General features: G+C 37.4%; 1 protein-coding gene across 8 annotated transcripts in view; it reads right to left on the reverse strand.

The window, feature by feature from the left end:
- The window catches only part of PTPRM (protein tyrosine phosphatase receptor type M), a 437865-nt gene that overhangs the window by 338182 nt on the left and 78407 nt on the right, over window positions 1-21276 (reverse strand). The window lies entirely within an intron of this gene.

A 21276-nucleotide genomic window follows, 5' to 3' on the forward strand; every position in this document is an offset into this window, starting at 1 on the left:
TCATGAAAACAAAATCCTAAGGGTACAAAAGAGCAAATTTAGAACTGCAGACAAATTTTCTCTTATGGTCCAATCATCAGGTAATCAAAAACAAAATAGCGAAGCAATAGCAGTAAAAGTCACAGTATTAAAGGACTGCAGGATTAACATTCTTCAGGGGAAAAAAAAAAATATTCCATGCCCAAAGACCTACACTTTAGAAGGAAACTCTAAGGGTGGGAACACCAGCTTTCATTCCTGTATCTTGGTTTCCAAGTAAGGGAAAACCTAGGTGCTCCCAGGTGTGCTGCACTGCGAACAGGTACCAGCATGGCTGTTTGTGAGATCAGTGCCTCTGGCACAACACAGCACATCTACCTCAAAATGTCAACCTATGCTCAGCCTCACAATCTCTGAAAGAAAACACTATTATTTCCTCTTTTTTTCTCCCTCTCTTCTATGTAAATTAGAAGAGAGTAACATGGTATAAAAGCTCACACTCTTCCAAGGTGAGGTAGGGAAAAAATTAATGTCCCAAATTTAGAAGAATGGAGTTTAATATTATCCACAAGAAAATGGAAAATCTTTCCTTTTTTTCCTGTGGTACAGAGGAAACTTCAGCTTTTTTATACTGTTATCATCTAACAGGAGACTAACACAGGGTTACAAAATTCTGTTTTATTTGATGTTTCACTCCAGTAAAGAATGACATCTTTCCTATTTTGGAAAATAAATATCACTCTAGTCAGAGATATTTCTGTCTATATTAAAGGAAATTCTCCAGCTGTTCAAACAAAACTAAACTTTAGGGCTATTCATCATCTTTGCTATCTGTCCAAAGGCACAGTAGGCTTAGCCTAGCCAAGTCATATTAAAATAGGAAAGAGAAAAATCTAGCCTAAAAATTACTTTTAAAACCTGAATTTTCTTAGAGCACTATAAATGGCATTACAGAATAGCATATTGTCCCCTTTTGACTAGGATAGAATTAATTTTTTCCCAGGGCTTAAAACCATGACACTTATCAAAAAGTAGAAGACAAAATTCCATTACACCTGACAAACACCACCTAACTCAAGTCTAGCCTTCCTAATAACTAGTCCAAGTGTATATTTGACATTCATAGCAAGAACTTTGCAAGCATATAATCTTCAGCAGGAATTTTTATATGCAGTAACTGAGGAATAAAAATTTTTCTTCTCTTAATCATGAGACTATTACATTGGCCTTTACAGACATACCGTGTTTGCCCTGCCCTCGAATACAGGTCATCCTGTACTAGAATCTGTTCCAAAATATCTTTCTATAGGAAGTCTCCAATATATCTAAGTGTATGAGGGAAATCGATGCATCTGGAAACTGCTTTTTTCTGTACAAATTTAAGTGCAAAAGATTCAATTAGATAATCCAATGGGAACAGAAAACCTATTAAAAAACTCACAACTCCAAATTCCAACATTTTGCCTCAATGTTAACAAGAGATATAAACTCTCTCTCTCCTGAAGTGAAAAAAATTCAGAAATACATGCGATTTTTATAGAGTATATTAAATAACATCTGCAACATTTCCAGAGGGAAGGGTTAGAAATTTAGGCAGTCACTTACACATTTTTTCTAGTACTTGAATTACTTGCATAAATATTACTTCAAACTTCATAAAATAGACCACAAGCTAAGTTTCAGACATATAAGCTGAACATCAACTTTAACAGACACATTCGTGCTTTTTTATAAAAATAAAAAAAAAAGATAGTTTCCTTGCCAAAGCACTGCTAATGATAACAGGACATAAATTTAAACACCAAGTTATGCAGTCTGCAGTGTAGTCAAGCTTGGCAAAAAATATATACCCAAATAGAAGCTGGCATAAATCTGGGTTTACAATTCAAACCAGGACCAATGAATATATGGAATAGCTCCCACACCTTACTACATCAAACATATCTCTCTCTAGTGATAAGTGGACAAAATAGTATAAAGTGTTTTCTTCCTCAAATCCAGAATCCCAGCCAAGCACTGCAAAATATTCAATACTGGGAAAAAGGCAAGATTTGTGATTACAGATGGTTAATAAAGGCTTGTACCATTTTCAAGAATTAGGAAGATGTCAGAAACGTGGATAAATAGAATGACAGTTCTATTTGTCTAGACCACTTGCCTCTCAACATAGGATCCTTTCTCACTGCTTCTTTTTCTTCATTTCTCTTGCAAGTCTATGGCTAAACAACACCCTCAGTATTTTTTTTCCATCTTTGCCATTTACATCCTTTGTTCCATTACTATTACTATCACTTCATCAAAATGGGTATCAAATCTTCATGTCTGCCACAGGAACTCCTTCAATTCCTCAGCACCTTCCACTCCCAACTAATAAAGAAAGTTCAGCAAGTATCACTATGAGTAATCAAGCTGTACAGTCACCTATCCAGAGAACTGACCAGCATACATTAGATCTTTAATAGCACAGATGTCAAGACATGTTTCTTTCCACAGTGAGACACTGAGGACAAAGATGACTACTAATAAAGGCTTTGCACAGCCATGACTTTTTGTAAAGTCTTTTGCAGATTAAAATAGCATACATGGCACACGTAGGTGTTGGAAGTAAAGGCAAGCTTGTAACACAGAACATCTTAGTGGAACAAAACAAACAACAAAAAAGCCACTAGGCCAAATCAGCCAAGAAACAATTACTGTAAATTAAGAGCCATTAAAGATCCTAGTGACTTACTGTCACTATAGGACACGAAACAACATGACACAGACTCACTGCTGCTCCAAAGTAAAAAAGGGAACTTTTAATTTCTGACTCCAACATTTATAGGTTTCCAGAAATGACAGTGGATTGGAGGGTGAAAAGTGCCACCTCTCCAATGACACACCAACAGTCCATCAAATTCCTCCTCCGCCATAAAAGAATGCAAAACATGTAAAATTATTTACATAAAGTGTGTGAGAAAGTTCATTACAAGAATGTAAACATCAGACGGCTTAGAAAAACTTAAAAAATCAGGGCGACAGCTTACAACCAACTCCTGGAAGCTCTGCCTCTCTCATCTGACCACACTACAAGATGAAGTTCTTTAGAAATAGGTCATTAACTTTTGAGAAACACCTACATTTCCCTCTGCTGAAGTCCTCCTGGCTGCAACTGTGCTGCTTTGTCTGTTTTCTAGTCATGCTTCTCTTATGGTGCAAGGTTTTCAGCTCTTGAAATGGACCCACGGTATCAACAAGGACTGGTAAAATCTGAGCAATTATCAGGTCTTTAATGTCTCTCATCACTGAGCTGTTTTGAAACATGAGCCGCTGCCAAGACAGGTCGCTGTTCATAATCAACCAGCTCGCTTGAGAAATCTGCTCAGTTTATGCTGCTAGAATTGATAATAATAATCAAAATACATATTGGCTGTTACATAATTTAATCAAGCAAAGCAATTTCCCTGCCAGTTATATTGACATCACAGTCTGGATGGCCAAACTGTATTTTAAAGGATGGACTCTATGCTGACTGAAATATTTATAAGTAAAACAGAAGATACATATCCCATTAAGATTCTCTGCCTTGTGCTGCATTTTAGAGATATTTTTGGATTCCTAAGGGGAACTAAATTGACAAATGCACAAGATGCAACACAGTCTATTACCGCCTATGGTTCTTTCAACTGCAATTATGCATTTAACCATCATGAACCCAGTTCAATATAACTATGCCATTGTCTGAATGTAGTCCTTTTTGGATATTTCAGTTTTAGCTGGCTAAATTACTTCAGATCTTGAAAATTTTATGAGCTTAAACAAGGAATATAATTTAAGATGAAAGCAACCAATTAAAGTTAAAGGGATAAAGAATACACTATATTTTTCCTAATTTGAATAAATTTTTATTCAAACTATTTTGTGTTTTAGAGACTCTTGACATCTGTTAGAAAGCATTATCAAAGAATACCTTAGCAAACAGCAGGATACTACAAATCCTTTAAGTGACAAAAAGTAACATAGAAAAAAGTTCAAATTAAGCTGGGCACTGCTTTATTTCTGTTGATTTGATATACTTCAGAGATCTCAGATCAATATGTACTTTCCATGAAAATTTGCTGCCAAGTGTACAAGTGCTAAAACTAGTAAAACTCTTATGAGTGCTACTGCTAACACCAGAAGGGAACATAAGTGCATACCAGAACTGATGCAATAGCCCTGCTTTGGAGTAAAATGAATTTTTTCTTTGCAGCAAAGCCCTATGGCTTCTGATCTGCCATAGTACCATGAATTCTGCTGCAGAATACGTGCACCCACAAGGTAAGTTTAGTGAATCCCCCATTTTCCTAGTTTTCTTCCTTATCTCATTTAAAAAGTATTCTGAATTCTGCTCTCTGTTATTTTTTTCATACTGGAAATGGAGTTATGTTGATTAACTCTAAGTACAATGTAGCTATACTTTGAAATAAAAATTAAAATGTTGATATCTGATCTGAAAGCTGGGACACCTAGACCTCATTTCCTATCAGGAGCCTTGGATATTGCAGGGAAAGATTAATCTCCTATTAGGCAATTTATCTTCCCTTTCTGTCTACAGCAAAGAAGAAGCCTCTGCCCAAACCAACAACATACCATTCCTCAGCCAACTGCATTCTCTCCTGTCCTCATGAACATGCCGGCATCCAGTGGACCAAGCACACCACCAGGACAACACACCAAGGCAAATGAAAACTGAAATAACTGAAAAACCATGACAAACTACAGTTGTTAAGATTGTGAATGAGTCAGCTTATCCTCAAGGGTTACTGCTCTGGACAAACATCTTATCTAGACACTCTCATGACAACAGAAAGTGATCTTGAGAAACACAGCATTAGGAAAATGGGATCCAGTGCCTCTAAGCTGACAAACCAACCCATCAGAGAATTTCCCAATTTCTCCTTTGGGAGAAGATAAGGAGTCATAAAGACAAAAATAAGCCATTCTCAATTATAAACTCACTAACAGAGAAAGCAACAGTGGGAATAAATGCACAATTTTTAACATAAAAAATTAAACTTTTGCCTGTAAACCTGGTAAACTGTAAACAGGTCTGGTCTGCTGTATAATTTTTACTATAGATGGGGTGATGTTAGAAATTGTCTAGTTCAAAACCATTTGCTTCTCTGAAATCAATAAATGGTTGAGCCAATAAAGGTTCATGTAAACTAACTTCAGCTATGTAAATGGATGGTTTGAAGAACTTAACAGAAACTGAGCATAGTTTGAATATACACACTTTGTGTGTATATTCTCAGCAAAAAGAAAGCTCTACCTGCCCTTTCAAAGGTGGTACAGTATTACATGTTGAAAGGGCTTTCCAGACACGCTAGCTCAGAGATAGCCAGTAAAATAAACTCTTCTCTGTGCGCCTCCAAAGCACACACAGAGATGCCATGTATCTGCAGTGGCATACATGCACCAAAAATTCTTATCCAGGCTTTACAAGTGAGCTTTCAACAGTGGGTAGTCTGTTTTAAAATGGAACATTTATTTTCTCTCAAAATATACCAAGGTTTGTTTGTTGTTTTTTTTTTTCCTTCCAAAGGCAAGTGTTCAGATCTCTAAAATAATTCTGTAATCTATATTACTGGTCAGGGAGCCTGAAAATCCATGTGCTGCATAAAGTTGATCTCGTTTAAAACAGTATCTACCTTTTGTCAAGTCTACATATGCATAGGAGTGAGAGAGAAGAGCAAAAGGAAAGAGACTTTACAATTAGAGACCTTTTCTGATTGTGGCTCTGCTCAGAATGGGTTTTGAAAAAGGTAGAGAGAATGGAAGAATTGTTTGGGAAAATCTCACAAGCCACAGCAAAGATCATGAGGTAAAATATGTATTTAGGAACTAAGAAAGTCTCATATTAATTCTGTCCCTAAGGGAGAAAAAACAGACAAACAATTATATAAAACTGTTCTAAGATTGTGAAGAAGGTGGTACAAGAATGCTAGAGAATTCCAAATTTCTGGACACAATTCCAGCAGTATGATGACAGGACATCATCCCAAAAAAAAAAAAAAAAATTCAGATAAACACTTAAAGCTGTTATTTAAGAGTCTTCAAAACCTCACCACACATTCACAAAACATTTTAAGTTGTTCTCTCTGTTCTCCCTTGACTTCCCTGACAGAAACTGAATCAACACAAATGTTGCCAAAAATGTTTCAGTTTTGGTGACACAGGAAAATGTAGAAAAGTTGAATTTTATGGAAAGCATATTTGCCAGTTCTAAGTTCCCCCAGAAAGCTGCCCCCGCTTAGGCAAATAAAATGGTTTTTAACAATTACATTTTCCTAATAGATACTGAGAATAATTCAAACTTTGGGTTCCTGGACTTTACTGAAAAGCCCTGAAAAAAGCCTCCTCTCAGAATGTGCATTTAAACTCCTTTGAGCTACCAAAACAGAAAAAGAAACCACTCACCAAACCAAGACAATTAATAAAGGCTCTTAAAATAAAAATCATCCATCTTGTGTGAGCAAATACAATCCACGTGTTTGTGTCATTTTTATATCAGTGAATATTTATGAGGCCCATGGGAAAATGGGTGCACATTAATATTCTATGAGCAAACTTATTTCTGGCATTATTTAATGGCGGGGTGTTTGATTTCACAATATTGGTGATAGCTTTTTTTAATGTATGGCATCAATTATACAGGCAAGTGCACATACATGCTTACGTACACAAATTATATCCCTGCTGCACTTGTCGTTAGTTAGGACTTCTACCAAGAGAAATATTTGAGTGTTCAATCCCATAAAGAGTGAGCAGGATTATGCAGAAATGCATTATGGAGATGCTGCTTTGAGAAGTACTATTAAAACAAGCATATTAGCAGATTTTATCAGATTTTATGCTTTATTTAAAGGGAGGATATCATGCTGGGCGTTAAAACTAACAGCTATTCTTTCAGTTTGACATGAGTTAATAGGAAGAGACACTTCTTATGTGAATAACTGCTATGGATAAATTTTAGTGGCTGTTGGGGGGAGGAGGTTGTTGGGATTTTTTTGTTTTCTTTTTTTTTCAGTATATGTATTGTTGTCCTTTTAAATTACTTTTGTAATGCTTAAACTGAAATCTAGATTAGGGAATTTATTTTACAAATGCATGTTATGATAACTTTCTTTAAAAACCCTTACAAAAAAAAGCTCCATGTGAGAAGTACTTTGGAAAGACTTTCCATGAACAACTAGAAGTCCAATTTGTAACATCTTTTTAACCTACAGATGTATACACCTTATTAAAAAGATCACACTGGACACAGGAGTTGCAAAAGGGAGACAGGTGATTTACATTTTTATTGGAGCTGAGTAAATGTGATGAAATTCTGGACTGCGGTCAAAACCAGTACAAAAATGAATAAATAAAAGGCAGATTTCCCATATGTTTTGCATTTTGTTTATCACAAATACATGACAAAAATGTGCTTCAAAATGCAAAAAATCTCTAGTATAAACAGCCTGAAACATTTCAGCATAAAGCTTTGACCTACAAATAACTAACAAAAGGAACCTTCTCCACATACTTAAAACAGAATTAAAAATTCAAATTATATTCTGGCAGTGGAATAAGCCTACTGAGAAAAACAAAAATGCAACTGCACACCTATTTCATATAGTATATACCATATGATTTATTTAATTTCTTTTCATAGCTACCACCCAGGAGTGCACAGAACCCCTTTATTAAACACGTAAAAGCATTCAGTCAATCCTGGCTGGCAAAGAAAGCAGATGCTATGGAACAGAGATACGGGAGATATGGGAGAACTTTTTTCCCCATTTACTTGAAATGGAGACTAGTAAGGAACGTGATCAGGGGGGTGGCATGCACACAGTGAATTCACATATACAGAAGGTAACAATTAGGCATACTTTCATTTGACAGCACCAGGCAGCACCTCTCAAAGGATTTGAAACAACACCTCTGTTTTGGAAGTCTACAGTAAAACCCACAATGATGTCTCTGTACTCTTTTCTAGGGAAGAAAAGGAAGAGGGGAGTGATTTTTAGCGCAGCCCCTGGACAACGCTGCCCCTCCCAAGTGTGACTTTGAAGCAGCAGCCTGCAGCACTTCACCTTCCTGTCAGCTGAGGGACAAAGCACATACCATAGGGATTTCTCTTCCACTCAGCATCTCTTTGTGATTTCTTAGACTGGTAACAGATGCTGCCCCTATTAATTTAATTATAATGTAGAATGCCTCTAACCTTTTCTCATTTAGATTTTACTGCCATTTTATCTTCACTTCTCTTTTCAGTATACTGAGGAGAGGTCTATCACCAAAACACTCTGAAGCATGTGCAGATGCAATGAAAGAGAAACATTTAAACACAGTACGAAATTGCTAATTTGATTTTACTCTTTCTTGGTCTCATTTGCTCCTATAGAGCTACCAAGGCCTAAAGGCAAAATCCGAAGTTGTTTCCTTAGGTGAAGTGCTACCCTGACAAAGGGTAAACTCAAGAATCACTCACCAGTAATCTCTCAATATGGTATTTATGAGGGATGTAAACAGTTGTGCTGATCTGTTGAAGATAAGCAAATTCCAGCAAAATAAGACAGCTGTCTACTTTCAGTAGTTTCATATTAATTCCACTTTTTTAACTGATTATCCTCAAAACTGCTAAGTCCTTTTTATTTCAACTCACCCAAGCATCCCAGCATGTTTATAACTCACTAAAACAGCACAGTAGAGCTGTCCCAGAAAGACTCGTCCAGGGTAGGGGAGAAAAGAGGAGGGAAAGGCATTTGGAAAGCACCACAAAACTGTACAAGTGAAAAACAATACAGAACTGCAAAAACGATATTCAAGAAAAAATAATATATAACGGAAAATCTGAAATGAAATAAAATGCAATTCAGAAGGAAGGAAAAAACAGGGTGGGGAGATCTACTCTTTTTTTTTCCATCCCAGCTGAGAGGAAGAGCCTTGCAGCCAAAATGTATCATAATACAGGGTCTGCTCATTCCAACACTCTATTTAAAACACAGTATAACCTAAGAAACATACAATCATCAAGACTGTGATTATGAGACCACACCAGACCATTTTTCTCTAACATCTGTTCAGGAAACATTACATTTTCAGTTTGTCATGAAGACAAACCTTTTCATGCTACATCCATCCTAGGGCTCTGGGGAAATACAGCCTAATAAAAGACAGTCAAAACACCTTTTCCATAACCAGCCTGCCAGCCATTCAACTCACAAAGCCATTAAATTCCGCATCCCAGCGGAACCTGCTTTTCACTAAAGCACTTCTTAATAACTTCAAGAAACTTCTTTCTTAAAATTACTAAAATCCAGCACCTTCATTCTTAGTTAGAAATTGTGCTATTCAGTCCCCCCCACAAAGCTTTTTCCCATGTTAGAATGGATAGGCAGGAATGAATGGATGTGAATGAAGGCAAACATAAGTAACACACTGAGCAGCCACTGTTCTTTTGTCTGTGGTTGTGCTGAGAGCCACACAAGTTTTCACCAAACAAACAGTGATCAGCTGCATTTCAGGCTATGAGACTATGAAAAAAAGGACTATGTTGCTTCACATTATTTATCACATAAATTTACAATTCAGACTGAGCCAAAGGACACTTGTTCTGACTGAACAGACCAAACCAAAGTGTTACTTCCCAGGTCAGTGTAGCTTAGTTCATTCCTTGTCTCCCAGCATTAAGTAAATGGACACATGTTGACAAACAATCCTTATGTTCTTGCAGACTAATCAAACCCTGTGATGTTTTATATCACTTTAACTACTTTGTAACAACTGTATCCGTTAACAGCACAGATTATATCTGAATAAAAAGCAAACGAGAAGCTACATTCTGATTTTAAAGCACAACCTAATGTTTTTCTAAAGTAAATAAATACAACAGTGGAGAACAGTTCAAAGTCTTGATTAGTTAAAAGCCATCTCTAAGGCAGTGGACCCATGGCAAACCTTATGATACCATAGCTGAACTGCTATTACAGATAGAATATCATCAAGGGTAGCCCCAAGACTAATTTCTCCCCCAGATTTCAGAGCTTTTACAGGCAGTAAATACTGCCTCTGAAGTTATCAGATAGCAGGACTGAAGACAATCTGTTTTATCAAAATCCAATTTTGATAGCTGAGAGATTAACTATTATTTCATCCTAGTATCAGGACATTCCAAGCTGAGTAATTTTTTGGGTTTGCTTTTTTTTTTCTCCCTTGATCTTGTCAAAAAACTACTATAACATGCTATTTATCTCTATATAAAGGGATTTTTTTGAGAAACCTGACAGCATTCTTCTCATCTGCCAGTTGAGCTTTTAAAATGTATCTTCACCTTTAAACTCTTCAAGCTAAAAAACACAAGTGTACTTGAAGCTCAATCATTCTCCCTGGTGCTATACTCATTTTTAATGAGCCTCTTGTCTTTACGTCTCCCAGCAGACTCCACAAAGCAATCTCAGGTGCTGTGAAACCAATGCTTGATGCTTCTCAAAACCTCTGTCTTTTTGAGCCTGAAATCTTCCTGCTAAACCCATATGGGACTGATGGGCCATTTCAGTCAAACCCAATTTCACTTATTTATCACAAGCCTCTACTTAGAAACTCTGTTGTGGATTGCTTGTAGACACAATCTGTTTTCCAGCTTTGAACTTTAAAAAGGATTTAAGCAGTCAATCTCATATCATTATAAATCCAACATGCATTACTTGTCTATTGATTGTGAGAAAATAAAAGTTTGAAGCTTGATTTCAGGGCTAATCTTTCCATTTGCTTGATGAGTTCTGCAGTTGTTAGAGAACACTTAATGCATCCTGTTATACTACAGCATATTAAGCTCAGATGAAAAATACAGACTATTTACAACACAGCTCTACCTTTAAGTAAAGAACAAAGGCTGTGTTAGCTTTGCTAGTCTCAAGAGGTTTTTCAGCTATGCCACAATTAAAAACAGGAAAAGAAACCCTAAACATTTCTATATACTAATAATGTTGAGATTAATTTTATAAATCTTCTGCCGCATATATCATAAATTTATATTCTACTTCATCAATGGTGGAGCAAAATAAAAAACAGAACACATTGGTACTCATTCTTTTCTTTATTAAACTACTTTACTAATGGTAATTTTCCCTATAAATTTTGAGTGTAATAGTTTATCATCTAATTAAACAAGCTGTTTATGTTCTGACTTCTAATGTGTGCACTGAGACATCTGAGAACAAATACCATGAAAGAATTTTATGCAGATCAAACTTTAAATCAGACATTGAAGCCTCTGCAGTCCCTGTCCTGCCTGTTAACCCAAGAATCCTGCCACACTTTTTTTTTTTTTTTTCTTTTTTTTAATATCTCTGGGTTTTCCTTCAGGTGAACAAGACTGTTACTTTTTGATTTTCTTCTTAAAGTCCCCATGTATGCATTTTCCATGCAGAGACTGTGAAGTGCTGCAGACTTTAGTTCTGTGATACAACCATTACTTCTACAATCATTGGTACAGCTCTACTTAATCAGTAATTCAGGAAAATATTCATTTCAATATTAGTTACTGCTGTCATTACGACTCTGTGACTGGATGAAGGGAGCAGGACCTCCACCTGGAGGTTTTCACCTGTGCTGCCATGTGAATTAACCTGTAGGAGGTGACACAGTGATGAAGCAGTCAAAAACCTCCAGCAGGCAACTTCATCACCTGGGTAATTAGTTCACTACATCAATAATGCCTCCAGTCATTAGCAACACTAAAGCTCAATCCCAGGTCTGCTTGCTAAAGACAGCACAACAGGCTTTAACTGTGCTACAGGTATAAATAACTTTCTATTTTTAAATGTAGTTAGCTACTGCTTTTTTTCCCTTAGTTTTAGTCATTATCTCTTGCAGTAAATTATACTTTATTTCATTCATCACATCTATAACCTTCTTTCAGAAGCCAAAGAATTCATTAATTTTAGAAACCTCTGGTATTTTCATAAGGTCTCATCAGCTGCAACAGAGACCCACATCTGACACTGCTGCAACACTGACATGCCCAAGCTTAGGTGACCCGAGGAGTGAATTCTTGAACCTCCCACACAGCAGAATAGGGCACTATCACTACAATACCCACATAAAATAATTACTTTCAATACTTGCCTATAAGAGGATTAAGTCAGTAGTAAACTCACTTAAATGTTGTACTATAACAAAAAGAAAAATTTGGGCCACACAAATCTTCAATCTAATTTCCAATCTTGCTGAAACTATTTCAGGTCTGTGTGCAAGTGACTGTAATCACCTGAGTATGAGCAACTCCAAAAAACTATCAGGTTGACTCAAATTCTTTTTTGCTTTTCACTAATTTGTGTTCCACACCTGATGAAAGGGATGCTTTTTCCAGGTTGTAATCCTGGAACAAGCATCTCTGATCCTTTGTGAAAAACATCTGATACTCCTGGGACATCAGTATGCTACACTGCAAAGGTCATGCCCTCTCAGTTGCCAAAGTTTGCTTCAGGATAGGGATAAAAATAAAAATTGCTAAATGTGTGGTCATCTCTCCCAACACTATAGATCAGGATAGTGTCATTGATTTATGACAGATGAGGCTAGCTCAGAGGTTTTAGGCTCAATTACTTGAAAGTACTGATATAACATTATTATTACTTTTTATATATGATATATATACATATATTTTTATGCATATTTTCAAGTATCTCTCTTGATTTACCTTTAATTATTTATTAGCCATTAAAACACTTGAGCTTTTAGGGCAATTTTCACATTTTTTCAAATGCATCTTAAACATTTTTAAACCTTAAACATAAAAGTTGTACTTAGTCTCTGGATCTGAAGCAGCAAATAGGTCTAAAGATTTAAACAGATGGTAAGAATTGTGTGTCAAGTAACAAGAACCAAATATTTCCTGAGTGTCTGTAAGGCTGGAGGCTCCACAACCACCACGGGCAATCTGTGGCAGACTTGTGCCCCATCTTTCAGTTTCCTGATGATCAGAGGGAACCTCCTGTGTTTCAGGCTGTGCCCACTGCCTCTGCTCCCATCACTGGGCACCACTCAACAGAGCCTGGCTCTGTCCTCTTTGCACCATCCCCTCAGATATTTATAGATATTGATAAGCTCCCCCTGAGCCTTCTCTTCTCCAGGCTGTGCAGTTCCAGCACTCTCAACCTTTTATTGTAGACATACTCCAATCCACCATCTTTGTGGACCTTCACTGGATGATCTTTGTTTTATTCATGTCTCTCTTGTACTGGGGAGCCCAGAACTGGGCCCAGCACTCCAGCCTTGGCCTCGCCAGGGCTGAGCAGAGAGGAAGGATCACCAACCCAGACTTGCTGGGAATATTCTTCTAATGCAACCCAGGATGCCACTGGCCTTGACTCCAAGGGCCTGTGGCTCATGGTCAGTCCAGTGTTCACCTTGATCCATAGGACCTTTTTTGTAAGGCTGCTCTCCAGCTGGTCAGACACCAGCCTGTACGGATGTCAGGGATAATTCCTCCCCAGGTGCAGACTTTGCATTTTCCTGAACAGTTCTTCAGTGTATCAGCCACCCCTTCCAGTTTTGTATCACCTGCAAACTTGCTGAGGGTGTGCTCTGCCCCCTCATCCAGATCTTTAATGAAGGTGCTGAACTGGACAGGACCCCTCAAGTCTATCACCAGTCACCAGCCTCCAGCTAAGACTACGTGCCACTGACCATCACCCTTTGGCCTGGCTGCTCACACAGTTTTCTGCCTGTCCACTGTCTGCTCATTCAGCCTATACTCCATCAGCTTCTCTGAGTTACTGCAGTCAAGGTGGACAATATCTGGTGATCTCTTCTTATCTATCAGGCCAGTCATTTCATCATAGCTGGTTATTAAGTTGGTCAAGAAGGTGATCATGTTGGTCACTTCCCCTTGGTGAGTTCATGCTAACTCCTCCTGATCTTCTTGTCCTTCATATGCCTGAAAACGGTTTCCAGAATTAGTTGCTCCATCACGTTCTGAGGTGAGGCTGACCTGCCTGTTGTTTCCTGGATCCTTTTACTTGCTCTTTTGGACATTTGTTTTCCTCTAGCTCTCAGGCACCTCTCCCAGTTGCCATGATCTTTGAAAGGTTATGAAGAACGGCCTTGTAATGACATCACCAGCTCTCTCTCATACATCCCATTAGATCCACAGGTACCAAAGGAACATCCACTTAACTCTCCAGTTCTTCCAAAAATTAATTCCTTTTATTCTCAGCCTGAATTTGTTTAGTCCTTCAGGTTTCTTTTTAGTAGAGGCCTGCCTCAATTATTACACAGCAGTTCTCTACAGCATGTTTCCAAACCTAGATCAAATCTTATAAATACAACTTGCTGAATAGATTCTAGGTTTAAGCAATTTCAAAGGTGGGCTTCCAAAGACTTAATGGTTCAGAACAGTTCTTATTCCACACTTCCCTGAGTTTACGGTTGTTCATGAGTTGAGATGTTGCATGAGCTAGATGAAGTATTCCAATGACATAGTAATAATGCCAAGTGTTCCTCCTGTTTCAGATACTTCTGATCACACACCACGAAGCATGGTTTCCATGTCTTTCTCAATCACTGTCTCCTTGATAACGTTTCTTGAGGCTGGAGGCACGTCTTCATTTCTATGTCAGAACATACAGTTCCACCTTACTAGATGACTTAGCTCTCCTCTGATCACTACTTACCATGGCACTAAACCTGCTGTCATCTGCATGCTTTTATCAGTAATGACTCTATATTTCTTCCTCATCACTAATAAAAAGGTTAAACGCCATCATATTTAAAATTAATCCTCAGAGGACCTCCACATACTCCACACTGATTACCTATTAACCATTTTTCTGAAAGATATTTGATGTACGCTGATGATTCTGTACCGTTCCAGTTTCTAAATCAACGTGTCACATGGCACCAAATCAAACATTTTACAAATAAATGTCACATATCTCTGAAAAGTTGAATTTGTTCGCTCAAAACATCACGTTCTCCTGAGAAAAGACCCATCTCTCAGAACTTTATATTGAGTGAAATTACCCAATGAAGAATTACAGATCTGTAACACAGGTTACTCCCAGGCAGCAATGCTACTCTGCACCAAATTAATGTCTGTTTGACAGACTTGGTCATCCAATTCACCCTTTTAATGCTTTGCCTTACGAATTTTAAACAATTCCAAACTTGCTTTTTAATACACATCTATATCTCTTTCCTCCACTTCCTCTCCATTTTGTAACCTATTTTACTTTTCCTCCTGTCTTAACAAGCATACACCAAACAATTCTATTATTGTGATTAGTAATATTCTGCATACAGTTTCTTCTACTTCTTCCAAATCCATATTAGTTCTGTTTCCAGAAGTAATTGCCAATGAATTGTGAGAAAGACATGTCTTATTCTCACAATAAACAAGCATCACAGTTTTACGATGCTGGTTTGTAAACTGCCAACAACAGTAGTAGGGACAATACCAGTAGGGACAATACCAGGCAATTCCTAACCTATAAAGGAGTTCTAAATTATGAAGCAAGGAAATTCTTTCACAGATCTATCCTCTCTTAAAAAAATAAACAAGCAAACAAACCAGAAAACCCTAAGACTTAAACACAAAAACAGAAAGCCAGATATTTTTATACAGAACCTACCACGCCAAAACATGCCATGAAATTATCATATAAAGCCATACACTCAAGAGTAGTAATGCAAAACAACTACCTATTGCAAAAAAAAATCCTCACAACCAGTAAAGTCACTGCTTTTTTTAGACAGCTCCACTAAGATGGATTGAGACTTTCAGGAACACACACACACAACTTTTCACGTAATTTGTTTTATTCACAATGGTAAAAAAATTGTGACATAACTCACCTGGGGCATGATTAGCAGTGTTCCGGGAAATCTGGTATTTTATTTAGAAAGGCATTGATTTGCAAACAATAGGGTTAAAGAAACAGACCTAAACCAAACTAAATAAAGGACTAAACAAACATGCATGGAGACAGAGAATTCTGTGCATGAGAACTTTCTGGAGAAAAATTTATATTTACATTTTTGTTCTTTAAAATTTAGATGAGTACTTGCAAGATGAATGGCCAGTTTCACTGTTTTTAATAGTTTCTATACCCTAGAAGGTTATTTTATTGATGTAAAATTTAAACCATGGTTGACAAAATGCACCACTGCTTCTCCACAGTTGTTAAAGTACTGCAAAATAATGGAATCTCCTTCCTGCAGAAAACTGCCTCATTTACAAGACAAGTGTCCTGCATTTTATGCATACATTACATTCAGACATATTTTCCCATGTTCTTTGGCAATTTTTGTTTTTTTTTTCTTTTCTCCCTGTAGCCTCAGATAAGCCTGAGAGCAACCAATAATTAATTTAAGCAACCAGAATGAGACAAAATTTGTATTTCTTAGTTTTCTTACTCCTTCTGGCACATTTACCTTCCAATTTTTTAGGCAAGTATTTTAGTCTAGCTTCAAATTCATGAATACTGTAGACTTATTTAAGGTAAATGCTATACTAATACTACAGTAATTTTCCTCCTTCACTGATTTGCAGCAATAGATCTGTTCTTCGGTGCCAAAGGACTAGGGGCATCCATCCATACTCCAACCCCTGCACCTTTTTCTGGTTTTGGGGGGGAAGTTGTTTTGTTTTGTAATGATTTGTTTAACCAAAGTAAACATACTGAAGAAATGGCCTCTTCACAGTCCATGCTTTTAACCAACCATACTTCAGAGGCAGGTAGATACAGGACATGGGGGCAATAGGGATGTAGCACATTGACTCAGTGGCCCTCTGATCACATCCTTCCTTGCTAAGAGAAGGCACTAGAGTCTCATTCTGTGCCTGCTTGCTGTTGATCTTACGACTTGCATATCTGCAATGCCCAAACTCTGGCATTTTATTTGTAGGGAACTACTCTCTGTGTTACAATATCCTCAGCATTATGTGCTGCAAGTGTCACCTACGAAACGTGACAAGAAACAAAACTTGAAATCTTTTTTGGTAAGCAAAGCATGGTCACTGTGAAGGTCCACACCCAAGAGACAAACAAAAAATAAAGCCATGAAGATAGATTCACTATTTTAAAAAGCACCACTATCACATCAAGTTATGCATGAAGAGAGTTTCAAGATAACATCTCAAATTAACACTGCTGCAGCAGTTCTCACAGATGGCAGATCAACAACAGCTTCTGTACTGTAAATCCTTTACAAAAACTGTAAATCCATGCCTTTAAGGCCCAACTCTCGTAATCATCTTTGTTCATCTTTCACTACATTGCCAAAAGCCCCTAATTAGTATCATCTTAGGCTGCCTTTCACTGCTCCTCAGCCTAATCATTTGACTAATTACTGGCACATAATCTCAGTGTCAGGTTAGAAGATGTTTTTTGAATGAAGTTCAGCATATGGAAGAAGTCCCTTAACTGGGAGGCATGGAAGATAGCCTGTGTTCAGCTTCAAGACGACCCCGAGTAGCAGGTAGGCAAAACTATCGAGCTTGGCTTAAGGGAAGGAAAGGGGGAAGAAAGATGCAGACACAGCCAAGAGCAAATTCACAAACACGATAATCCACAAAGGCCAACAGCAAGAAGCTTTTACTGAAGAAAGGAAAGACTGCAGTCTGAACATTCATTCTAGCATGATAGCACGGAATGTGACTTTGGATTTTCAATGAGTTATACAAAGGAATACCAGCAAATTCTGCAGTAACTAATGGAGGAGGGGAGGAAAGCATACAGAAGTGTTTCTTTGCAAAGGAAAGAAAAGAACACATCTGATTTAAGGAATATATTGAAAGAATCAGCAGATGGTAAACATGGATGACAGAAATAAAAGCATCAGAGATGTACCCTAGAAAAAGCAACCAGAATAATTAGCCAAGGAGCATGGGAAAGTGGAAATAACAGTGCAGAGAACAACACTTTTAAGTTCCCTGTCCCCCAACTCACTGAACACTGATGCAACACCTCAGCATAATGATATGCATTAAAGAGTAAAGGGGACAATGCAGGGAAGAGGAAAAGGACAGGATTAGGAAAGGAATCCATTAAAGACTCTTCTGCAAAGTACAGACCTCACACCCATCCTGTTACACTGACCAAAGCCATAGATTTGGATTTATAGTACAGCCAGACTCTCCAAGTGATGCTATATTCCAATAGTTTAAAGAATTTCTGACATCCCTCAAATTGTAGTATTTCAGAGCTTTCTATAGCAAACAGAGGATGAAGACTTTACCCTGCAGTTGGCAACAATGCTGCAGCACGTCAATCCGCAGAGTTCCAGACTTGGGCTACGTCCAACAGCAAGCACATCCCACCCTGGGGAGTCAATACCAGGCACTGCTGTTCCTGCACCTCTTCAATAATTCTACCCATCCCTGGCAGGCTCCTTCACACACAGAGATGTGGTCCAGAAGCAAATGCTCACTCTAAATCATCAGATGCCAAGGCATGGAAATCAGAGTTAGCGCGCCATAGTTTGTTTTCCATGGAAGTCTTTTGTGAAGTACCATTACACAAGACAAAAAAACCCCCACCTAAACAACAAACAAACAAAACAAAACCTCAAAACCACAAACAAATACAAAAACAAAACAAAAAAAATAAAAATAAAAAAAAACAATTTTCCTCTTTATTTAATTTGTTTCTTAAACTATCATACAGGCTACACACAGTAGCATATTAATCTTAACAAGGGAAGAAAAAACTGAGGGACCTGTTGCACCTAAGTGCTAAAGACACTCAGGAATGCACTAGGATTTATGTGCCCTTTACTCTGGACACAGCTGCCTGGTAAGAAAATCAGCTCCCTGACAGCCCTGGCCCCCCACCATATAATCCAGTGAACAAGAAGCATTTGTACTTCTAAAGGGCAGTCACAGTATGGCTTCCTATTTAGGGTTGGTTGCTGCTATTTATGTCTCTATGCAAGTTTGTTTTTAAAACAGCTTTGAAAAATCTCTAGTTTAAATTAAATGTTTTGTAACACATGTCAAAACTGCAAGTCATTGAACGGTAGCAGAAAGCTGACAGAGAAGATGCAACTTGCTCAGTACAATTCTCTGAATCTGCTAAGCCAAAAGTTGTTTAATACGATTTATCACACCCTGGAGTGTAGTTAAATAATTGTGATGGATGGCAGCATGTCTTAGTCTTTTCCATTTGTTAAATTATGATAGATGAATTATGCACATTAGTGAATTTCAATGAATTCTTTCTGTTCACCACGCCTGCTTCAAGAAAAACATCCAGTCAATAAATAGTCTAAATCCATCTCCGTCAGAACTGTACAATGTTCTAGTATTATGATAAAGAAGCTGAAGGCCAAAAATGCTTCAGAACAAGTCCCTTGACATTAGGAGCAGCAATAAAGGTATGCATGCAAGGTACCTAACCCTTTCTACTTTCTATTTTTTAAATAAAGTAACTCAACCTGTATCTGGTAAAAAATGTTTGTTATTATCATTTCATGAGAACTTCGGGGAAGAGAAGACTATAATCAATCAAGCCTTCCAAAATACACAGACGTGTTTTTTGTTTTTGTTTTTTTTTTTTCTTCTAGCAATTAGCTAACATGGTATCAAACTCACATACTGAAAATTATGTAAAAAGCAATTCTTTAAAAAAATTTAAGAAAAGTAAAAAAATACATTGCTAAATAGAATATTTTCAAAGAATAACTCCACTTGAGCAGCATTAGCTACTTAAGCAACTGTTAGGCAATTATCTGGTTTCTGACAACAACCTCACAGAGAATTCTAGGATGTACAGCTTGTCATTTTAATGAAATCCCAGACCACTAAGCTTCAAAAAAGACAATCCGTACCATCTACTTTTTAAAAGGGTTTTTTATCCTGCCATAATTTTTGCACGTGACTGCATCTGACTTATAGCCATTTTGGTTTCCATGCCTAACCAGTGCAGCACTCCAGTAGAATCTTTATTTGGAATTATTCCTTCAATTGGATTGGTCTTCATCTACTCACAGGTGCAGAGCATCTGAAGTTCCTGAGGGAAGACTATAAAGTGAAAATGACTGATACAGTCTCCATACATAACTGTATATATTCATGAACTACCACAACTCAAAATGTCTGACAGACGCACTACAAAATTAACAGAAACCACTTCTGATTGTGGATGTGCTGATGTGCACCAGGAGAAAGTCTAAGAAACCTATGGACGTATATCAATGAAAGACAAGTCTACAAGAGAATGTAGTCAAGATTGAAATGTGTCCCTTAAGACTTTAAAGGAGGAAACAAGACCAAGAAAACAAAAAAGATTTGGTTTGACTACACATGCCACGCATTTCAAAGACTGTAGGGTATTTACTTCAACTGCTGGTGAGGTATAATTGAAAACAACTGAAGAATAGCATTTTATGTATGATTCACACAACAAGAATGAAGTACCTTCCATGGCAGGGTTTTGTCAAAAATAAATTTCAGGACTCAACTTAGAACACCTATTTTAAAGATTAAGGGGCAGAAAAAAAGAAAAGAAAATAAAAAACCCAAACAACTAGACTGGTAACTTCACTAGCAAGTTTCTCCATCTTTGATGAAAGGACTTATGAAAAGTTTATGAAAGTACACACATGAGGCAGCAGCTCTGTCAAATCTCAGCGATCTGGTCTGACTGACAGGTATACAGCTTCACAAACACATCCTGACAGTTACACACACTGCAGCACAAGGAATCTTATTTTAAATAAAGTTTGCAAAAACTAAAATGTGACATTTACAAGATTTCTGAGCAAAAAAACCTCAGGGACAAATTCAATCTGTATTACCTTCATTTCATCCTGGCTTTCCTTGAATATATTGTCCCAGGGTTGTACTTCTGATGTCTTCTATCCAGATATAGACCTAATGCCTAGGAACTACCTTGTCACTTTGTGTCTGCCAGGAGCTTTCAAAAAGCATTTTTATCTTAAATGTGAAGTGTTTTCCTGCTGGCAAAATGGCATTACATCTTGCAGAATTCTTCATTCATCTGCAGCGATACCACCTACCGTGGAAGGTTAGATCTGAATCATCTCCCTTAAAGGAAACTTGACAGTTCATTTCAGAGGTTCCTTTTTGTCTCCAATTTCAAGCAGAAAGTAGTGTACATTCAGAAATTTCAAGCAGCTGTGCACCACTGCAAGTGCCACAGAACTAAAACAACATTTCTCAGAATTAGTCTGTCATAGTTTAAAGCATCAAAAGTGTTAAGCAATTCTCAACTGACAATGTAATTACAGCGTGCAGCCTCAGTGATGCTATATACTTAAGGC

The sequence above is a fragment of the Pyrgilauda ruficollis genome, unplaced genomic scaffold (genome assembly GCF_017590135.1).
Source record: "Pyrgilauda ruficollis isolate IOZ18807 unplaced genomic scaffold, ASM1759013v1 scaffold41, whole genome shotgun sequence".
Classification (NCBI taxonomy): domain Eukaryota; kingdom Metazoa; phylum Chordata; class Aves; order Passeriformes; family Passeridae; genus Pyrgilauda; species Pyrgilauda ruficollis.